Source organism: Euphorbia lathyris, chromosome 7 (assembly GCF_963576675.1).
Source record: "Euphorbia lathyris chromosome 7, ddEupLath1.1, whole genome shotgun sequence".
NCBI lineage: Eukaryota > Viridiplantae > Streptophyta > Magnoliopsida > Malpighiales > Euphorbiaceae > Euphorbia > Euphorbia lathyris.
The window spans coordinates 84890462-84912612 of NC_088916.1; the positions used below are offsets into that span (position 1 = coordinate 84890462).

Genomic DNA, 22151 nt, shown 5'->3' on the forward strand with positions numbered 1-22151 from the left:
AACTTGCTCTAATACCACTTTTCTAAGCTCCTGAGTTTTGGATCAAATTACGGGTCCTTGAACCTTGAAATCAGGAAGTGAATCTTACTTCCTTTTTCTTTCGCGCTAGTATGATGAGAATTAATTAATGCAGCTCGTTAGAGAGAAACCCAGATCTCTATGATGAGAACTCCTGACCTCTGAATTTGTTTTTCAAATAGTACTTTACCAATGATAAAATGGTTCCTTTCTATAATAGTACAAAAGGCAGACTTAAACTAGGATTCCTATTCTATCAGATTTCACACTTCCTAAATAAAAATTCTAAATAATAGAACTTCCTAAATAATAGTTCTGAAAATAAACTCCTATTTCTACTAATACTAAGACTTCCTAAATAAATGATAATTCTGAAAATAACAATTTCTAAATAAATTTACTCTGATTTGGAGTAGCTACAACAGTTTCCTAACAACATCATTTTCGGTTTATATCAGCAAAAACTTTACTGAAATATCTTGTCTAATTAAATTAACTAAAACATTGAAGGAGACAGTGTATACGAATGACAGATCTAAACATTGCCACCACAGTACTTAAAGCATCTGGAGAACCAAGAATTAATGGCAAACAATTAAAAACAGGTGACTTAGTTGAATTTGTTAGGTAGCTACCATGCTTAAATTAAAAACCATTACACTACACAACATATGTCATGTTAGTGTCCTTAATTTTAATTTATTATACCCTGAAATCTAAGTTATATTATATTTGTTTTAGGATTAGTCGATTAGTTGGGTGTTACGAGTATAGTTTTGAGGGTAATTGCACATTTTTATAATAATTATAAGTTTAGGGTAAGTTTTAAAAGAAATTAGATGTTTGGAGGATCAAAAGGAACAATTAACGACTTAATTCAAGACCTATATATAGCCTTATTTCAGAAATTAAAATCATTTTGATCAAACCAATCCTTCATCATTGTTCTTCCTCCATCCTTCTCCTCCATTCTCTCTCCACCTTCAACCACCACCAAAAACAGGGCAGCTCCACCGTTTTGGGTGTTGCCGGAGATCTAACCGTCCAAATCACCTCAAATTTTAACTGGAGACTCTAGACACATAGAAGCAACTTTTGACTGGAGGGATTTGGATTTGGAGTAGTGTACAAAGAATACGGGCTAGGAAGATTTGGGACAGATTTAGGGTTTTTGGTGGTGTTGTTCTCAAATTTAGGCTAAGGTAAGTAACGATCAACTAGTTTTTGATTTTCATGTATAAATATATGTATATTGAGCTATAAATTTTCTTGAATTTGTCTCCTAAGGGTTTTCCTAGAAATGATTTGAGTATTGGTCGTTGATTTGAGTTTGTGTACAAGTTTGAAGAAAATGAGTTCACAATGGTAATTTTTGGACTATTTTGATTCATACCTTGATGTTGAATTGGTTTTCTTAAGAGTTTGATTATGATTTAGTTCAATTGATGTTGAAATTGGTTTTCCTAAGGGTTTAAGTGCTATTTGGGTTCAATTGATGTTGATTTGAATTTCAATAAGAGTTTGAATGTTATTTTGGTTCAATTAGTGTTCAATTGGATTTCTTTAAGGGTTTTAATGATATTTTGGTCAATTGGTGTTAAATTGGATTTCTTCAGGGGTTCAATTGCTATTTTGGTTCAGTAAATGTTGGATTTCGATTTATTGATGATTGAAGTAAAGTTTGATCTATTTGATGTGAAAATGTATACAATTGAAGTTTGGTTGGATTTTGGGTAAAGTTTGTATCCATCAGGAGTAGTCCGGACGGGTGGTTTGATATTTGAAGACCATGTTTAGTGAGGAACATGGCCTGTGTACATAGTCAAAAGACCTAGTCGGGTATTGGCAGCGAAGTGTTGGGTAAGACCAATACGGGATTAGGCATGGTTACAGAGACGTCTCGATTATGTTTGCGTGTTGTGGATTGGTTTACGAGGGGATACTCGATGATGGATACGATGTTGAATTTGATTCGAACTTTTGTTTTTAGTAAACGTTTATATAAGAATCATTACATTTTGATTAAGTTTGATTTGAGATTATTGATTAAACTTCCGTTTTAATTCGATGTTGTTTACAAGTTAATAAGTTTAAGGTTTGGTTTGGTTAAATGTTTTCACAAATGTATACATATAGCTATTTTACGTAAAAACTAGTTTCTATAGTTGATAGTTGCTTACTGAGATTTTTATCTCATATTTTCAAATGTTTTAATGTTTTTAGGCGAAGAAGTACGAGGTACAGAGGGAAGTGTTCGATACTAGGGCGAGGATTGGATACGGCCACGATTGTCCAAGTCGTCTTCTAGGGTATTGTATACCATTTTGTACATGTAGATATAGGTTTGTTTTGTGCTTGTGAATGTTTAGGCACCCGAGTTGCCAATTTTAGAAGTATAAAGAAGTTGTGGTATGCCGGATTTTGGTTTGAATTTCCAATTATGGTGTTAATTTATGAGATTAGGCAAATTAAAAGTTAACATGTTAGAATTGGAGTAATTTTCTATGTTTCGAACTCGTTTTGGTAAAACACACGAGAAAAGAATTCGTAATTGGAAACTATAAATGATTTTCGACCTTTGAGCCTCGGAGGCGTCGAAGCCAGCGTCAAGGGTATTGAAGCGGGAATCGAAGTGAGCCCGATCACGACGTTGGTTATCCTCCAACATATCCAACCGAGCATAAAGAGCGTTGAAGTCGTGGAGGGGCGGAGGACTGAAATTGAGATCCATGCTTGAATCCGAGTCCCCTTCCGCATTGGAGTGAGCCGCCCCCGAAGTCTCGCCCGGGCCAGAAGTTGGACGCTTTAAGGATTTAAAGGCGTTTTTATCCAACGGCCAAGGCACAAGGTGCGGGAGGCACTCAATGGCGTCGGAGCCGAGAGTGGAGAGGGCGAAGATGGTGACGAGGTGGCCGAACCCGAGCTTGGCCCGTTTCCGGATGGGCGTGGAGTGGAGGTGAGCAGCCATGTGATAGGCGAGGTCATAGGTGAGCCCATTGGCACAACAGTAGAGGGCCAACAGTTCATGCTTGTTGACCTTAGAGGACTCGGACTTCCCCGAGAAGTAAAATGAGATGAAGCAGTGGAGAAGTTGGAGGATAGGGTCGCGGATGAGAGATGGGCGGAGGTTGGAGATATCGTAGTCCTCAGACCCGGTGATGGAGGTCCAAAACTCATGAACGGCAACACCGTTGGGCCAACGGGATGTGCCCCCCTCCGCTTGGAAAGTGAAATGGTGTTGGAGCCATTGAGTGTCAATGGAGAAGGGGCGGTTGTGGAGGCGGAAGTTGAAGAGGGCGGCTCCGGGGACGTTGTTGGAGGTGAGGGTGGTGTAGAACTCAATGACCAAGGAGGGGTACACGTGGTATTCTTTACTGTAGATGTCGTACCACCCGAGGGCACGGAGACGAGCTTCGAAAGGCATGCCGAGATCGTGTAGATCTAGCACGCTACATTGGATATAGGGAAGCTCCATGACGGTGGCGGCACAAAGGTCTTCGTACCGGGTAGCCTCCTCCTCGGTGAGAAGGTGAAAAGGAGCCCGGTATAGGCGGGTGAGGGGGGTGTGCTTTCCCGCTCGGGTGGTGGTTGTGATTGGTTTTGGGTGCGACCGGTATGGGCACGAGTGGCTCGTGGGGGATGCATATCGGCGGTGTTCTTTCGCCTAACCATGGTGGAATGTGAGAGTTTTAAGAGAGGGTGGAAGAAAGCTGTGAGAAAGTTGAGATAGTTGTGAGGAAGAAGGAAAAGAGAAGGGTGATTATATATAGGAAATGAGGGAAGTGGGGATGCAAGCAAAACTCGGATCCCCAGGAGGGATACGCGCGGCGTGAAGCGGCCACGCCACGCGTATCCCACCTTTTTGAGCGTCAATTACGCAATAGGGGCACGATACGCGGGGCGTACATGGGGGTACGCCACGCGCAGTGCACCTCCTGCCCTTTTGGATGGAAGAAAAAGGTAGGAACGCGGGGCGTACATGGTAGTACGTCGCGCGTAAAAACGAATTTGGAACAGTCTTTTTCGGTTTTTAGATGTATTTTGAATTTTTTTGGAGTTTTTGATTTATGATGTTATTAATGAGGTGTTAATGTTTTTATGGTTTTTTATGTTGAGTTAATGTTTTTGTGTGTTTTAATTTTGAAATTAAGAGGGTAGTTAATGCAAAATTTATTATGGAGGGAGGTTGAGGATTTGAATTTGAAAAGGTAGAAGTTGATTGGAGAGGAGAGGAGGTGGAGTGGATAAGTGGGAAAGATTTTTGGGGAAGAGGAATGATGGGAAGTTATGAAGAAAAAGCTGCCATGGGGAGTTGTGATTCACAACTCCCCGAGGATACACGCGGCGCACCCCAGGGTACGCCCCGCGTGTCCTTTATATGGCCTTTATTAAAACGAATTAGGGAGGGTATGCGGGGCGTGCCTATAGGTATGCCCTGCGTAGTGTGCCTTTTTTGTTAGAAACAGGAGCAGACACGCAACTACGCGGGGCGCAAGGGGTTGTACGTCCCGCGTATCTTAAAATTTTTGGATTAATGTGGGATTTGTTTTTCCTTTAATTTTATGAAAATAAAAGAAAATAGGATAAAATAAAATAAAGAGCAGTAGAGCAAAAGATGGAAATGAAAATAAAATAACAACAATTCAAGATAATACATATAGACAAGTGGTTCGAGAAATTCAAACCGATGCTACGTTTTGAGTCGAAGTAGCTCGACTTTCTTATACGGAGGCTCATTGCAAGACGTCCGGGTCCGAACTTCCCCTATCCATGAGTATTATTGCTTGTCTGGATTCCCGATTTTTACCTCGCGGGTTCTGCTCAGTGTTCGCCGAGAGCGCTCCTAGAGGCCTTTCCTGCTGTTGACGGTTCAGGTGGGCTACTTGGCGGCTAAGATCCCTGCAAAACATTTCGCTATCGAAAAGACGGGTTAATATGTCTTTCAACAAAGACGTGACCGATTGGTCGTGTACATTGTTGGAAGGTGGAGCGTTCCGATTACCGGGCGCGGCTTGTGATTGCCCGAGCCCGTTTTCCCGATATTCTTGCTCAAAGCCGGATGCGGGCCTCAACACGTTATTATTATTGCCATATGACAAGTTCAGGTGTTGATACTGAGGCCTCCATCCGCCGTTATTATTATTGTGGTGGTGATAGGAGTTCGGATTAGGATTATACCTTGGATTTCCTCCTACGTAACTTACACTCTTTATGTCGCCGGCGAAAGGGCTACCGGCTTGGCAGTTGAGTCCGTCGTGGTCTCCACCACAGTGATTGCACATTAGGACCTGTGCACTTTTATTGAGGCTTAGCTGGGCAATTAATGAGTCAAGTTTCTTATGCATTTCTGCTATGGAGCTTTTCGGAGCCTCTTTCTCCACAGCAAACATTTGTTGTCGCGACGGGCCGGCAAGCCGATCCTCTTGCCATTGCATGCTTTTCCTCGCGAGCTCATGAATGAGCTCGTAGGCCTCACTAGCTGACTTCCGAAATAGATCCCCACCTGCAGTGGAATCAACAGTCGCACGGTTAGTGGGGGTTAACCCGTGGTAAAAAGTGCTTACCAAGTCGTGCTTCAGAATGTCATGGTGGGGGCAGTTTCGGAGCAACTTCCGGAACCTAGCCCAAGCTGCATGAAGGGCCTTGCATTCCAACTGCCTAAAGGACGTGATATCGGTCCGTAACTTGACTGTTTTGGATGGCGAAAAATAGAAGGAGAGGAACTCCTTTTCTATATCCTCCCATGACGTGATGGATCCCGCCTCCAATGAGTGTATCCATTCCAACGCCTGTCCTGTCAATGAAAAAGGAAACAATTTTAGTCTCACAGCCTCAACGGGAACACCATTTTGCCGAGAGGTATCGGCACACATAAGAAATTTATCCAAATGTTCGTTGGGGTTCTTATGGAGTTCCCCTCCGAATTGACCACATTGTTGTATCAGTTGGATCATGTCGGTCTTGATCTCGTATGTGTTGGCCGGGATCGTGGGAGCGACAATGCCATTATGATTTTGGGGGCGATGCGGAGCAAGGATCTCCATCATCGAACGCGTATCATTGCCCCCACGGATGTTGTTCACGTGCGGCCTTTGGTTTCCGTTGGGTTGGTTGACCTCGGCGTTGGGGTTTGCCATTCTTTCTCTACGTAACCTACAAAGAGTACGTTCAATTTCGAGATCAATAGGTATGAGAGAATCATTTTTAGATCGGGTGTGCATAAAGTAAAACAAGTATAAAAGAATTATCAACAAGAAAGAATAATGTTAGTAAAAGTATATATAAACAATTTATACAAAAAGAATGCTTAAACTAACAATGAAACGTTTTTGTCTAATATTGTAGGAGATTATAAATCCCCGGCAACGGCGCCAAAAACTTGATAGGTGTGGCGCCTAGTGTAGAGCTTTTCCAATGATGACTAAATGTGTATTGCAGTGAATGTACTATAAATATGGATGTGATCTTTCCAAATGCTCTATCTTTACTAGACGTCACTACTTAGGGGCAAGTGTACCCCGTCGTATCAAGGAATCATCCGGTTAAGACCGGGTATCCAATCCACGGGATTTATAATTACAAGTATTAGACGACTCGGTTTCGTATGTTATTTAAGTGGTGATTACTTTAGGGTAAAGTAAGACACAACTACACACTATCCCTAACTATTGGCGACACAGATTTATGTAGCTAAAAACCTATGAAGTAGGATGAATAACGATAAGTTATAACCACGATAAATAACGACTCTAAATGTATACGGATAATAGTTTACTCTTGTAAAGATGACTAAGTGTAGTAGGACCGACCCGTAAAGCTTTTAGACTACGTGATTCCTAGTCAAGGCGTGTCTAATGCGGGGGAATTAGAAACTAGGGCCCGTAAGTTCTGTGGCTTGTCAATTAACACGTAAAGGGAAATAGAGATTATGAATCATAAATTATAAATATGGAAAGTGAATAGATGAAATACAACCAAGCCTAGTACATAGGAAGAGTACAAGCTAATTAGCGGGTAAAAAGGGAGAATCCGCCCTTGGAACTAGCTAACCGGACTCAATGTCGTCTCCTAGGTCGTGGAGGTGGAACTCTCGAGCTTGGTGATGAGTGGTGGAACGGAACTTCAATGGAACGCCGGAACAACCAAACAAGCTCTCGAAGGGGAGAGTTTAACTACAAAATCTAAATCTAAATTACAACAATAAAAAAGAGTATAGTTTTTGCTCTCTAGTGTGTAAAATTTTGGTATCAAATGAAGTTCAAGAGCTTCCTATTTATAAACATCAAGCAAGGGCAATGTTGTAACTTCTCAAAGCACAAGTATGGAGCAACATTATTTGGTGCAGAAATCCTATGATACGCCCCGCGTAAGGTGGCATACGCCCCGCGTAAGTGCCCATTCCGTCAGAAATCTCCTGCATGTGGACCAATTCCATGTCTTGTTGTCTCAAGCACGCCCTGCGTAGCTAAAGTACGCCCCGCGTGTTTGAGTTTCTGAAGTTTTATTGCTTGAATTGGAGCTTTTACACCGTGCGTAGCTGAAGCACGCCCCGCGTAAATGAGTCTCTGAGTTTTTATCATTGAGGAATTGCCTGGCACGCCCCGCGTGTATGGTGATACGCCTCGCGTATAAAGAGTTGACTCAAGGAGACAGTGCAGTCTGACTTTCAGGATTAGGCCAATTATTTCCGACATGTGTCATACGCCCCGCGTAGGGTGGCATACGCCCCGCGTATGCTGAGTCAATTCCACATGGGGCCTGTGGATAAGGCAATAATTGCCGACACCATGTTTCACGCCCCGCGTAAAGGCTGATACGCCCCGCGTATTTGAGTGGATTTTTGCTCCTTGCTCGTACCTGAAATACAAATCTTACAGGCCGAGTTAGCTTGACGTTTTTATTTCCTACACTAATCAAAAACATGGAAAATTAACTGAAAGTACGAAATTTATTTTCATTTCTTTATTTTATCAAAACGCTTTATTTTTGTAATTAAACTTATTTATTTTATCCAAAATCAACCCGTAAATCACGCTAAAAGATAGGGGTAAAATACCCCTATCAATAACAAAGGGTCGACCGACTGTGGCTAGTAAGAAAAAAACAAATCATATATGTATATGCCAAAAACAAAGTCCTATGGCGAAACTAAAAAAAATAAGGACCAATCCAAACCACTGTAGAATTTGTGGTTAGACTAGTCATGCTTCCAGGAATTGTCCTCGAAAGAATAATAATGTTGCACAAAATGTAAACTATTAACAATTAGTATTGGTTCATCAAGTTTTAATGATGTTTCTTATTATTTCAATCGTGTATTAAAAATTCTGAAAAAGCATATTAAAATCCCAAAATGCAAAACCAATCCCAAAACACTGCGTTTTTTCTCACCAGTTTGCACTTCTACTTAAATAAAAAAGACTTCTGATAAACTAGACATTATAGATCGGTAAAACAATACAAAGAAAACGTTGTCTTCTGATTTATGTAAAATAATAATGTGAAACAATCTTTTTTCGATTTCAGAACAACATTCCAACGTGTTGAATGAATCTTCAGGAGGTTGATTTCAATCCTCTTAAATTTCTTATTAAAAATCAATAACACTTTACAATCTATCAATATATATATAAATCACAACTAACTCAATGGAAGCTTTAACACTTGCTGATAATGGATGTTGAAACTTCAACACAACCACAGTTAATTAAAACTTAACAAATAGATCCATTATGACGTAAAGAGGAACACAAACATCAATTCAGAATTTAACCGAGTAATATTAATGAAATTGAAACCAATCTGTTAGTCAAAGTCAGCAAGAAAAGTCGATTAACGATGATGAATTTTTCGGTCACCATGATTTTTTTTCCGGCCACCGTGATGATTTTTCCGGCCGCCGTGATGATTTTTCCGATGAATAATCCGATGTGTTTTCTTACTGTTCCTATTGAAGATGAATCCTAATGAAGAAGAAGGCTAATGAAGAAGAAGGAGTAATTACAAAGAGAGACAAAAATGTAATTTACAAGGTAAGTCATTTATTATGATATTAATACATTAAATGATCACACCATTGGATCAAAATCAATGGCTGAGATTTTGCATCCATTTAGGAGTCTGGATGGTTACTGATACCATCAAGAACAACCCCATATATATATATATATATATATATATATATATATATATATATATATATATATATATATACCTGTAGGAACTCCGGCATTCTCTCTTCAATTGTACCACACATTGCTAACATCTCCACTTGAATGGGATGTGTAGCACCCATCCGATGAGCACGACTTATCACTTGTTCCTCCACGCTAATAAATTCAACACAACTAGGGGTCAAGACAAATGAAAGAAAGAGACTTTTATTTTGAATGACAGAAATAATGTGTTACCTTCTATCCCAGATAGGTTCCATTAAGAACACATGTGTTACAAAGCTCAAGTCAAGACCTAATGCAGCACTTCCATCCATTAAAAAAGCCATACAAGTGGAATCGTATTGGAATGTGATCAATGATTTCATCTGAAAACACAAAAATAACAAACCGAACAACGCTTAGAAAGCTTCCCTCCGGTTTTAAAAATACATTGTTTAAGGTTTTTCATCAAAACTAATAAAATATTAATTAGATTAATAAAAGAACTTATTTACCCTCAATATTTCTCTCCTAAATCTCTACTTTTTATGAAATTTCTCTTTCTTTATAAATACCATGTCTTAATTTAAATCTCTACTTTTCAGCATATCACCCTGAATTAGGACATTTGGAAACAACAGCTAGGAATAAGAACAGAACAGCTAAAGTTGAACCTACCAATGGGGATGAATGGGTAGAGCAAGATGAACCGGGTGTGTACATTACCCTTTTTTCCTTGCCAGGAGGTGCCAAAGATCTTAAGCGTGTTCGTTTCAGGTATTTCATAATGCATCCTTTCTCTCACTTCCACAAATGTTTATTCTGTATGCTGAAAAAAGCCTTTGATATATTTTCATTTAATGGCAATAGAATGAACATGTTTTCATTGCAAGGATCTTGGTAGTCTGAGACTGAAAACTGGTGTCTGGTTATATCTTGCAAGATGAATAAACAAAACTGGGTCTTGGAGAATTGTATATCATAATTTAAGTTAGACTTTAGTAAGAGTTTAAGTGTGACAGTCTTAGATGTGTAATGTCTTGTAGCTGGGTGGGGTCTCATAACTAGAGGTGGCAATTGTGTACACAACACGAGCTCAACACGAATTTATTAGGTTAGTGTTTTATTAAATAAATAATAGGTCAGTTTTGGATTGACACGAAATTGACATCCAAAATTTTGTATTGGGTTAGGGTTAACATGCTAACTCGGAAATGACACGAATATTTAGAATTATCATTATATCCTTTGATATGCTTATATGTCATCTTAATAGTAGTACAATTACAATTTCCACACGTGAATACGACTCGAACCTTTCATATATTTACATGTCATTGTTAGTGGAGATAGTAAAATTACACATTTCTAATGATTACACCACACCAACCCAACAATATATAAGCGAATTAGGGGTTTGTTAAAATGATTATGGGTCAAACTTTTGATGGTAAGAGCTAACATGTTAATCTAAAATTTATATAAATATTTAGAAGTATTACTATATCCTCAATATTTTTAAATGTCACTTGTTGAAGATTTGATTACAAAATTTGTAAAATCTTTGTGTTTGTTAGAAGAAGATAAGAGATTAAATTTTGAGTTGTTTAAATTTGAATCGCTATATTTTAGTTATTGATTTTGTGTGATTAGTTATCTTTAAGCCTATAAGTAGGCAGATGTGTGCTCAAGATTGCATTTCCAGTTTTCTTATCTCAATTTCTTAGATTATGTTTTCTTTCAAAAACCTACTAAATGTGACCCACGAACACACAAAATCGACACTTACCCGATTGGGTTGACATGATTATGATTTTTTCCATTTTTTCAAAAACCATAACATGATTATGAACTGGTTAAGATCGAAATTTCTTAACTCCAATAATCCAATATATAGCATATGCTCCATCCCTATCCTTTCTAAATCATTCACCAATTACAATAACTTTATTTGGTTCAATTCAATTCAATCTTTTCAACCTTTTTTTTTAGTATTGTATACATTTTTTTTTATTATTGTATATATATATATATATATGTGTGTGTCCCTACCATGATTATTTAACAAAATTTAACTAACTAGATCTCAATCTTGTTATGGCTTCTTTTTTACTTATAGGTTCATTAGTCTCTTAATAATGCTGAAATTGGTGTCCTAATCACCTTTTGATGCTCTAAGTTCTCATCCATAAGGAAGGAAGAAAAAAGGAAAAAAAAGTTAAAGTGTGCGTTGTCTATTCTTTTTCTATCCTATCAGACTATTGTTTTTGTGTTTATTTGGTCCTAAGTTCGGTTTTTTATTTTCCTTTTTAATCTATTTTAAACTCTATTGCTTGATCTAATTGTAATCAGGTTTAATTTCGATTATTAGCAATGTATCATAAAATGAACGAGCCATAATAAAAATGAAATTGTATACCAACTAAAATAAATCTTTTTTAGATATAAAGGACTCTGTTAAACAACCATTAGAATAGTATAAAGTTTAGAATCAATTTACTTACAATCTCTTACTATCCTCATCCTGAGGGATGTTTTTCGCCGGCAACATTCTGCAATCGGTGCAAGAATATCCTTTTTGTTATTCCGAGTGCTTAAAAAATCTGCTGATGCACTCACATGTTGAAATAAATTTTCTTGTTGTTTCTTCGCCATTGTTTCTCCTGCACAAAATTACCAAAATTATAATCATTGGGTTTTCCTCTTTCTTTCCTTTATCAATCAAAATTTGCTACTATTTTATTTACAATGATGAATTTAGCAACAGCAATCTGAAATCTTCTTTGTATTCTATTGAGGGCTATTGGAGCACAATTTATGCTCATTCACTATTCGTTCTAAATGACATGAAAAATGAAGTCTCTCTATTTAGATGGATATAACTACTCCCTCTTTGATTTAACGAAATAATGGAGCTGATATATACAGGGAAACCATTTGAATTTAGTCATATAACAGAAGGGTTTTGGAAATTGGTTTGTATCTCAAAATCCTCAGGAACAAAACCTGAAAAGAGAAAATATTTGCAAGATGTACTTAGCATGGAAATGTATTTATTTTTAATTTTTTCTAATCAATGAACTCAACTTGGCATAAAAAGAAAAGAGAAAAAAAAGGAATATGAATTTTGCCAAATTCAATTTACATGGGCTCACCTTCTAATCTTATTGAATGCTTCAGAGCAATATTCAGACTATTATAATTGAATTAAATAAGCAATGAAAACTTCAAAAACAATGAAACTGCAGGAGATCTCTCAGCATAAGCACGAACACGGATGGGAGAGGGAAACTACACTAAAACTGGGAATAATTGATTTCTTCCCTCAGAGATCCACCCAAACCAAGATGACAGTGAAAATTAAATTGTCAATCAGAGAAAGAGCATAAGAGAAAGAATGCTAGGAGGCTGAGAAAGATGAGATGGGAAGAAGTGAGATTATAAGCCGAAACCCTAGAGATGAAAATGACACAAATGCCACTATGAAGTCACATGGTTTTGTCTAGTTTTTTTTTATTTTGTTTTTTGGGTTAAGGTGCAAAAATACCCTTAATGTTTTGGGCCAGGAGCAATTTTACCCCTAACGTTTAAAATGGTGCAATTTTACCCCTAACGTTTGTAGCCAGGAGCAATTTTACCCCTAACGTTGATAAATTGGGTCAATTTCAGAAATAATTCATCAAACTGTCTTCTCGGTCATGAATCTTATCATCTACACTTCACATTTGCGTCATTTTATCAGTAACAAATCATAACATATATTGGGATGTAAAAAAAATAATAAAAAAACATACTGTCTTTTGAACGAATTGGACAAAAAAAATTCAAAAAATTCACCGAATTTATAAATATTAATCTCCAATTCTATTATTAAATTACAAAAGACATGAAATCATTTTTTTAGAATGAATTGATACGCAATTGGCGCAAAATAATAAATAAAAATATATGTATTTTATAATAGTGTCTGAAATTGACCCAAATTACCAATGTTAGGGTAAAATTGCTCCTGACTACAAACGTCAGGGGTAAAATTGCACCATTTTAGACGTTAGGGGTAAAATTGCACCTGGCCCAAAACGTTAGGGGTATTTTGATGCGTGTCCGGTAGAGTGATAATAATATGATGATAAGTGTGTGCTAGGGTTATGGATGTGATCTTTCTAAATGCTCTAACTCTACTAGACGCTACTACGTAGGGACAAGTGTACCCGTCGTATCAAGTAATAATCCGGTTAAGACCGGGTATCGAATCCACGGGATATATAACTACAAGTATTAAACTACTCGGTTTTACACGTTATCTAAGCGGTGAATACTTTAGTTTGGTTGGGTGGCAACTAAAACTACTCCTAAACTACGGGTGAGACAATTTTCATGTATTTCAAGCCCTCTTAGAGTGACACGGGTGATGATAAGTTATAACCTATGATAAACAACACGAAATATATAGATTAATAATTTACTCTTGCAAAAACGACTATTTATAGATCGAACAACTCCGTGAGGTTCTAGAGTCGTGATTTCCCCTTAAGGCGACTCTAATTCTTAGGATCAGAAACTAGGGCCCGTAAGTTCCGTGGCACGTCAATTCCTACGGTTTCCGGTTTGTCAACTCCGGTGAGGCAACACCTATGTGATTCCTAATAGATTTCGGAGCTCGTAAACGACCTACACAATAATCAATTATTAGTATCAAAGCAAGCAATAAACATTAACACGTATAGTGAAAACAGAATCGTAAATCATGTATTATAAATATGGAATGCGAAAATACGGGATACAACCAAGCCTAGTACATAGAAAGAGTACAAGCTAATTAACAAGTAGAAAGGGAAGAAGAATCGGCCCTTAAGACTAGCTAACCGGACTCAAAGTCGTCTCTTAGGACTTGGAGGTGGAGCTCTCGAGCTTGGTGAATGCGGATGGAGCGGAACTTCGGCGGAGTAACGGGAGGATTATCAAGCTCTCAAGGTGTGAGGAACTCTAATACATAGAAAATTGAATGATGAAATGAGTGCTAATCACTCTTATTTATACATCAAGCTCGGGGGTAGAATCGTAAATACACAAATACATTATTTCTGCAGTTTTCCCATGGCACGCCCAGCGTGCACAGGCAGACACCCCGCGTATATGCACATTCTGTTGATAATTTCTGGCATGTGGGTCAGATTCAGTCTTGTTATTTGAAGCACGCCCCGCATGGACAGGCAGACGCCCCACGTGTTTGCCAATTCCGTTGATAATTGCCTGTGTGTTGTTCAGATTCAGACCTGTTGTCATAACCACGTCCTGCGTAGGTTGGATTAGGCCCCGCGTGGTTGAGCCTCTGGAGTTCACTAGCTTGGATCATGTCTTTGGCGCCCCGCGTGGCTTGGAAAAAGCCCTGCGTATCAGTGGAGACGCCCCGCGTGGCTTGGAAAACGCCCCGCGTACCTGAGCTCCTGAGATTTAGATTGAAGAATTGCTCCTGTACGCCCCGCGTATAGGTGGAGACACCCCGCGTGGTGTTTGTGAATTTTACTCCTTTATTCGTACCTGCGAAATACAATTCTCGAGAGCCGAGTTAGCTTGACGTTTTATTTTTCCGAAATTAACGGAAAACAAAGGAAATTAATCAAAAGCATAAAATTTATTTTTATTTTGTTATTTTATTAAAAACACAATATTTTTGTAATTAAACTCACTTATTTAGTCCACAATTAAACCGTAATTCACGCTAAAAGATAGGGACAAAATGCCCCTATCAACCTCCTCGGACTTTAAAGTTTTACTTGTCCTCAAGTAAAAGAAATCGAAAGACAATGGATAGAGACAATTAAGAAACAAACTTCCGATTGGTTTTACCAAGTGCGTGATTTCGAAGCTAAAGTTTTACGAAAAGTTTTCGGCAAGTACTTATGCAAGCGAATGAGCGACCAAAACTTAGTCGAAACCTCCATAATCAAACTTAGTAGGCAATATTAACGGGGATTGATTATCTTTTGAGAACCCGATTGTACCTCACCAAGGGATTTCACTCTTACACTCAAGCTTTGGTGGGTCGGTGTCTTTGCGCTCTCCTTTGTACTTACTCGAAGTCACTTTGAGTTTGCATTTTCATCCGGGTTTTTCCTCCTATATTATGGTTTAGGCAATATTAAAAATGAACCCGAAGGGGTGTTGTAATGTGGGTGGCTTTTTTAGCGGTTAATTTTTAGAAACTCGAGTCCAAAAACCATTTTGATGATCGCATCGTTTTTTCATTTTGGCCTTAACAAGCTTGTAAAATATAACTTGAAATTGCTCGGGTGGAGCTTGAGAATGCCTTTTTGCTCTTTATTTCTGCTTTATCTATTTTTTTTCTTTTTCTTTTTATTTGAGAGCGGCACAAAAACGATTTCGAAGACTTATTGTGCTTACTTGTTAAGGCCTTGGTTTGTTTCGGGTCATTCCAATGCGGTTAATTTCATTGGTATTTGAACAAGAGGAAAAATGGTTAAATGTTAAAAAGGTGTAAGCAAAGAAGTCGGTTAATAGGCTCGAGGGGGTTTCCTAAAGGTTAATGAAAACGAGAAAAATAATTAAGAAAGGAATTAGTCTAAGTGGGTCTGTTTTATCATCTATTGCCCTTCTTACCAAAATCAGTGTACTTAACCCGGTATTAGATGCAAACTCTATGAGTAGAGTGAAGTCAAAGCTCTCAAAAAATTGTGAAAGAAATAGAGTTCTCGTACGAACTCTTTTAGGCTCAAAAATACCTCACATGAATTTCGGGTTAAATTGTGTAGGTTCAAGTTCTCGTAAAATTTTCAAAAATCCCATTTTTATTGCCTTTTTAAATTTCATTATAGAGATAACTTGTGGGTTAGGACTCAATGCTTTTGTTTAGTACAAACCTTGGCTTTGCATAAATTCCATAACTTCGAAATCAAGACTTAAATTTCTTAATTAAACCGATCCTTTATGTTTCGATGTATTTGCCTTTGACGACAAATAACAGAACTTTTAATTATTGTCCGTAGAAGGTAGTGTGTTGGGTAATTTATGAGCCAATAAATGAGTTCAATTATTTTTGTTTATTTTATTTTTATTTTTGTTTTTGTTAGTGCAAAACAAACTGTAAGTACGGGGTTGCACGGCCCTCCGCGTGATTAAAATGACGTCTATTCCAAAGACGTCGCAAAAGAGATGAAAACAAAAACAAAATAAAGATGGAATGAAAGAGAAACAAGGACCGTATAGGTCTTGTTGAAACACCTTTCCACATGATTTTGATTTGACAAAATTATTTAAGTTAATCCCATGATTAAGACAATTAAATTTAAGTGTTTTGATTTAATTGTACTAATGTGTTTGTTCAATGTTGAGTATATTAATAAATGAGAACATGAATAAAAAGTAAGACAGAACGAAGTCAGCATGAGCCACAGAAGCTGAGTAGAACACAACTCAGCACTATAGAAGAAAAGTCTTCTTCAGAACAAACACTTGAAGACGAAGCTGACCGAAGAAGCTGAGTAGAACGTAACTCAGCCTCGTCAAAGATAAAGATCAAAGGCAACGTTAATTAAGTCAAGCTGAGTGTTCGTCAGGACAGCACCAATGATCTGTTGACTAGAAGACAAAGCCCGACAAAGGTCTGCACCAATTCCGAAGCCTCAGAATTACGCCAAGAGACCTTTTCGAGACGCATGGATCAATTGGCGTTTGGCAAGAAGACAAACCTGGCGCTAGAAGATGAAACCTTGCGTAAGAAGACGAAACTGGCAAGCCTGGCGACTGCTAATTTCAGACGACAGGATTGGCCTGCAAATCTGAATGCTGACCAATGAATGACGTAAGAAGACCGTTTGAATTCAACGGATATGTCCGAATTCAAATGATTAAAGCTTCAGATTTTACTATAAAAGGACAAGTTCATCACTTGGATCCTTAGCCGAAATACAAAAAAGCACAGACAGAAAAGCAAATCTTCACAAGAGTGAAAATCCAAAATAGAAGCTGTCTAGAAAAAGCAAGTTCTTACACCCAAATCCAATCTCTGAGTAAAAGTCTAGAGTGAATTTGTATTCATCTAAAGTGTTCTTCGTTTGAGAGAACAAATCTTGTATCAATTGTAAAGGTTGAGAGAGTGAAGCTGAGTACTCGGTTTTAGTACTCAGCGGTAGAGAAAATCTGAGTGTTCGGTTATAGCGCTCAGTAGGGTTGAGTAGACGAATAGAGGACGGTACTCTTGCATACTCAATTGCTTTATAAACGGTTTGTGCTATACCTTTAAAGAGCTCAGTAGTGGATTGAAAAAGCCCGGAAGGATTCTGGGGACTGGACGTGGGCGGTGAGGCCGAACCAGGATAAGACTGCTGAGTAATCTCTAACCCTTCTCTTGATATATATATGTATGTGTTGCTTGCTTAAATTACTCAGTATATAATTTGTATAAGCTGACGCTGAGTAATCAGAGTGCTGAGTTGGAAGCTGACCTTAAGCGTTATTTCCCAACTCACAAGTGAAACAATTCTAGTCAGCCTCTGACTAAAGCTGTCTTACATCACGCTCAGCCTTACTGACCAAAACTGAGTGAAGTTATTTAAAGAATCAAATTAAGTCAGCATAATTAAGAGAAAAAGTTACATTAGTTCCTAACCCCCCCTTTGGAACTAATCCTATTACATTACACGGGACCAACAAGTGGTATCAGAGCGCAGTTGCTCACTACTCAAAGATAAAACTATCTTGAGCTGATCCCTGTAAATGGCTGAGAACAACACTCGTTTCCTTCTAGTAAATCAAACAAGATAGATACTCCCTGAGGGATTATCTATTAGTCGGCATCCCTTGTTCTTTAGGTCGAATTATACATTTTGGAAGAACAGGATGAAAAAATTTATTCGGGCAACAAACATGAGTGCATGGCTTGCGATAGTCCAAGGCCCGTTTGTTCCTTACAAAATTATAAACAGCGAGAAAGTTGTTAAAAGTGAGACTGAGTGGTCAGAAGATGATCTTAAGAAATTACAGAATAATGCTTCGGCTATCAATATGCTTCACTGTGCTTTAGATGCTGTAGAGTACAACAAAATTTCAGGTTGTGAGTCAGCACATGAAATCTGGAAGAAGCTGGAGGTGACCTATGTAGGAACCAGCAAGGGCAATGAGTCCAAGGTGAATCAACACATGAGACTATATGAGCTGTTTGAGATGAACGAGAATGAAGACATCTCTGAGATGAACTCAAGATTCACCAATATAAAAAATGAGCTTAAAAGACTCGGCAAGAACTTCACAAAAGAAGAACAAGTGAAGAAAATCTTAAGAAGTCTTCCCAAGAGCTGGTAAGCTAAGAAGACAGATGTGGAAGAAGCTCAGGACATGACCACATACAAATATGATGAGCTCATAGGATCTCTGCTAACCCACGAGATCTCCATGAAGAATTTTAAAGCTAAGGAAAAGTTAGAGGACAAGAAGCAAAAATCTCTTGTCATGAAAGCTGACTCAATAGAAGTTGACTCATAAGATGATGAGGAGATGGCCATGTTCACCAGAAAGATGAAGAAGTTGTTCAGAAAGAATGACAAGAACAACAAAAGGCCATTCAGAAGAAGCGATAAATACAAAGCTGAGTCCAGCGACAGCAGACACAAGAAGGACAGCTCGAAGCCTGTTACTTGCTTTGAATGCCATCAAACTGGGGACATTAAATCAAGTTGTCCCACTCTGAAGAAAGAAAAGAAAGGTAACAGAAAAGCAATGGTGGCAACATGGAGCGATAGTGATGAGTCAACCTCATCAGAAGCTGATGCCACTGAGTCAGCAAACATATGTTTCATGGCTGACGAATCTGCTGACCACTGCCGTTCTGAGCAAGCTGACCTCTCAGATGGATCTGACCAAGAGAAACACTCCAATGAGGTAACATCTCTTCTTCTACTCAGAAATGAATGATTAATGCCCTGAGTGATCTCTATACACTGACCAAAAAGTGTAATAAGAAAATAAGAGCACTCAGCAGGCGATGTGATGAGATTGAAGAGGTCAAATTGAGTGACCTCCGACATCTGCTCCAAGACAACACCAGGCAAGATGAAAATCTAAAAATCATGCATCGGTTTGTCTCAGAAGTCCAATCAGACTCTAAGAAGCTGAGAAAGGACATCAGATCTATACAGAACCAGCTGAGTACATCGGCTAAGAAAAGGTTCTATCCAAATGCTGAGTATCAAGGTACTGGTCAGCATAGACAGTACACTCAGCAGAACAGTCAATGTGACTGTTGTGGAAAGAGAGAGGAATCGAATGGTTGACGACGTTCTTCAACAAAATTTGGAAAAACAATAACATGTCATCCGAATGGAGGAGAAGTATTCTAATCCCATTGTATAAGAAGAAAGACTTGCATATGGTTTTTATTGACTTGGAGAAGGCATATGATAATGTACCAAGGGAAGTACTTTGGTGGGCCCTAATAAGGAAAGGAATTTCGCGGAAATATGTTGACATCATAAAGGACATGTATGAGGGAGCATGCACGAGTTTACGCATCAGCGTTGGGAAGACTGAAGAGTTCCCTATTACGATTGGAGTGCATCAAGGTTCTGCACTAAGCCCTTTTCATTTTTCCATCGTTATGGATGAACTAACGAGTTCACTTCAAGATGGTATACCATGGTGCATCTTGTTTGCAGATGATATTGTGTTGGTCGATGAGACGAAAGAAGGCGTGGAGAGGAAGTTGGAACTATGGAGACAAACTTTAGAATCTAGAGGCTTTAAGCTGAGCTGAAGTAAGACAGAATATTTGGAGTGTAAGTTTAGTGGCGATAGGAGTAGGGAGGCAGGGACAATCACACTAGATGAGAGAGTTGTTCAAGCATCGGATTGCTTTCGGTATTTAGGATCTATTATCCAAACGGATGGAGAAGTAGATGGAGATGTCGCTCATAGGATTAAATCTGGTTGGGCGAAGTGGAAGAGTGCTACGGGTTTCCTTTGTGACCCCGACATGCCAAATAGATTGAAGGGAAAATTCTACCGCACGGCAATCAGACCAGCACTATTATATGGTAGGGAGTGTTGGGCAGTGAAACATTGTCACACTCATAAGATGTCGGTGGGAGAGATGCGTATGTTGAGATGGATGTGTGGTCATACGAGAAAGGATCGGGTGAGTAATGAAATAATTAGGACAAAAATAGGGGTTACATCAATTGAGAATAAAATGAGGGAAAACCGACTAAGGTGGTTTGGCTATGTAAGATGAAGAGCGCTTGATGCGCCGGTTAGGAGGACTGAAGAGTGGCAAAGGGGTGTAGTGGTGAGGGGTAGGTGAATAGGAAAGAGTGGAGGGAGAGAATTTATGTCGCTGACACGACTTGATTTCACGGTTTTATATGATGGTTCATGTTAGCCGACCTCGAATCATTTCGGGACTAAGGCTTTGTTGTTGTATTTCTCAAATTGATCAATTGCTCTTGGCTGCCAATGATAAGCCTAAAATTGCACCATTTTAATATTAGCGTAAAAGTACTCAATGTAAATGTTACCGGTATTTTTGCAAATTATCCCTAATATTACTTTCGGCTCACTTTTTTTTGCAAGATTTTCAGCTCCCTTAATTTCTTTTTATTATATTTTTTAAAGAACAAAAACAAATAGCTTGGGTTCTCTTTATATAAAGCCCAACAAAGAATGGGGCTTTGGCCTATGCCTTGTTCTCTCTTAACTAATTCAATAAAACCCTAATTGATGCTCTTCAAATTCATCCTTTAGTCTTCTTATTCACCGTCTTTGATAACTAGTCTAATAGAGCTTCTCTGCTCTTTGAATTTTTTCTCCAGGAAGAAGATCAGGTCAGTCTCTTATCTTCATCTTTATCTCTCATTCATAATTACTTTTATTTTTAAGCAATTTAAATGAACAGATTAAATAAATTTTTGTCAATGGTGATTGATGTTAGATTTAGACTGATCTAACTTTGAGTATTGCATTTGATCAGATCCCATATCAATAAAAAAGACTATTTGGAATTAGCTCATAATATATGTAATGGAGAGGCAGTGCTCTATCACCCTTCATCCACCTAAGAGAATAGAGAGAGATATATGTAATGATGGCTGCTGAGGCAAGCAAGGACGGTAAGCCATTATGAACTTCATATGTATTTTTTTTAAAGAATTTGGGAAATCTGAATAGATCCTGAATATATTCTTACAACGTCTATATATATATATATATATATATATATATATATATATATATATAACAATTGTGAATAAATGTGTACAAATCTAGAATATAGTCTTATCAGATTGCAATATTAAATAAATTAAAAGATACGGGAACATAAACTAATTTACTGCTGTAAAAATGATTAGGGGTGAAATCTGAATAGATCTACTCATCTCAAAAAAACCTTAGATGTGCTAATTTTTATTCATATGATGATTTTAACGGAAAAGAATGTTAATTTTAACTTTGTTAATTCGTATGATAATTTTAATTTTGTGCAGGGAAAAATTATAAAGAAATTGGAAAAAAATTCATGTCTAGATGTGAGTGCTTTTGTCCATGTTCCAGGTACTCATGCAACTCAGAAGAAAAAAACCATATTCAAACAATGATTGTAGAACGTTGTTGGCGAATAAACTCCCATGTAACTTGAGGTTTAGAATAAGAAATCTCTTATTATTGTTAACATGTTCTTGTTGCTTATTAAATCTGCATTATTTAAACTGAAATATATAATGTTTTTATATTGGTTCATTATGTTCTCAAGTTGCATTATCTAATGCTATATTCAAATGCTACTTAGCAATGATGAACTTCCATACCTAATGACTCGGTATACTTTAATAGTTGAGAAAAATGATTCAATAATTCCTGTTGCATGTATATGTGTTCCATGATCTTCAGAATTCATGGAAATTAATATAGAAACAATAGTTACATACAAAATTAAGAAATATCATAATAGTTAAATACATGTTTTGAACT

General features: G+C 37.9%; 1 long non-coding RNA gene across 1 annotated transcript; it reads right to left on the reverse strand.

Moving 5' to 3' along the window:
• Positions 1–9242: 9242 nt before the first annotated feature.
• On the reverse strand, positions 9243–12566 carry LOC136201553 (uncharacterized). The gene is made up of 4 exons (XR_010673904.1): positions 12329–12566; positions 11678–12179; positions 9429–9559; positions 9243–9347 (listed from the first exon to the last, which is right to left on the reverse strand). It is a non-coding gene; the product is annotated as an uncharacterized lncRNA (long non-coding RNA).
• Positions 12567–22151: the final 9585 nt, after the last annotated feature.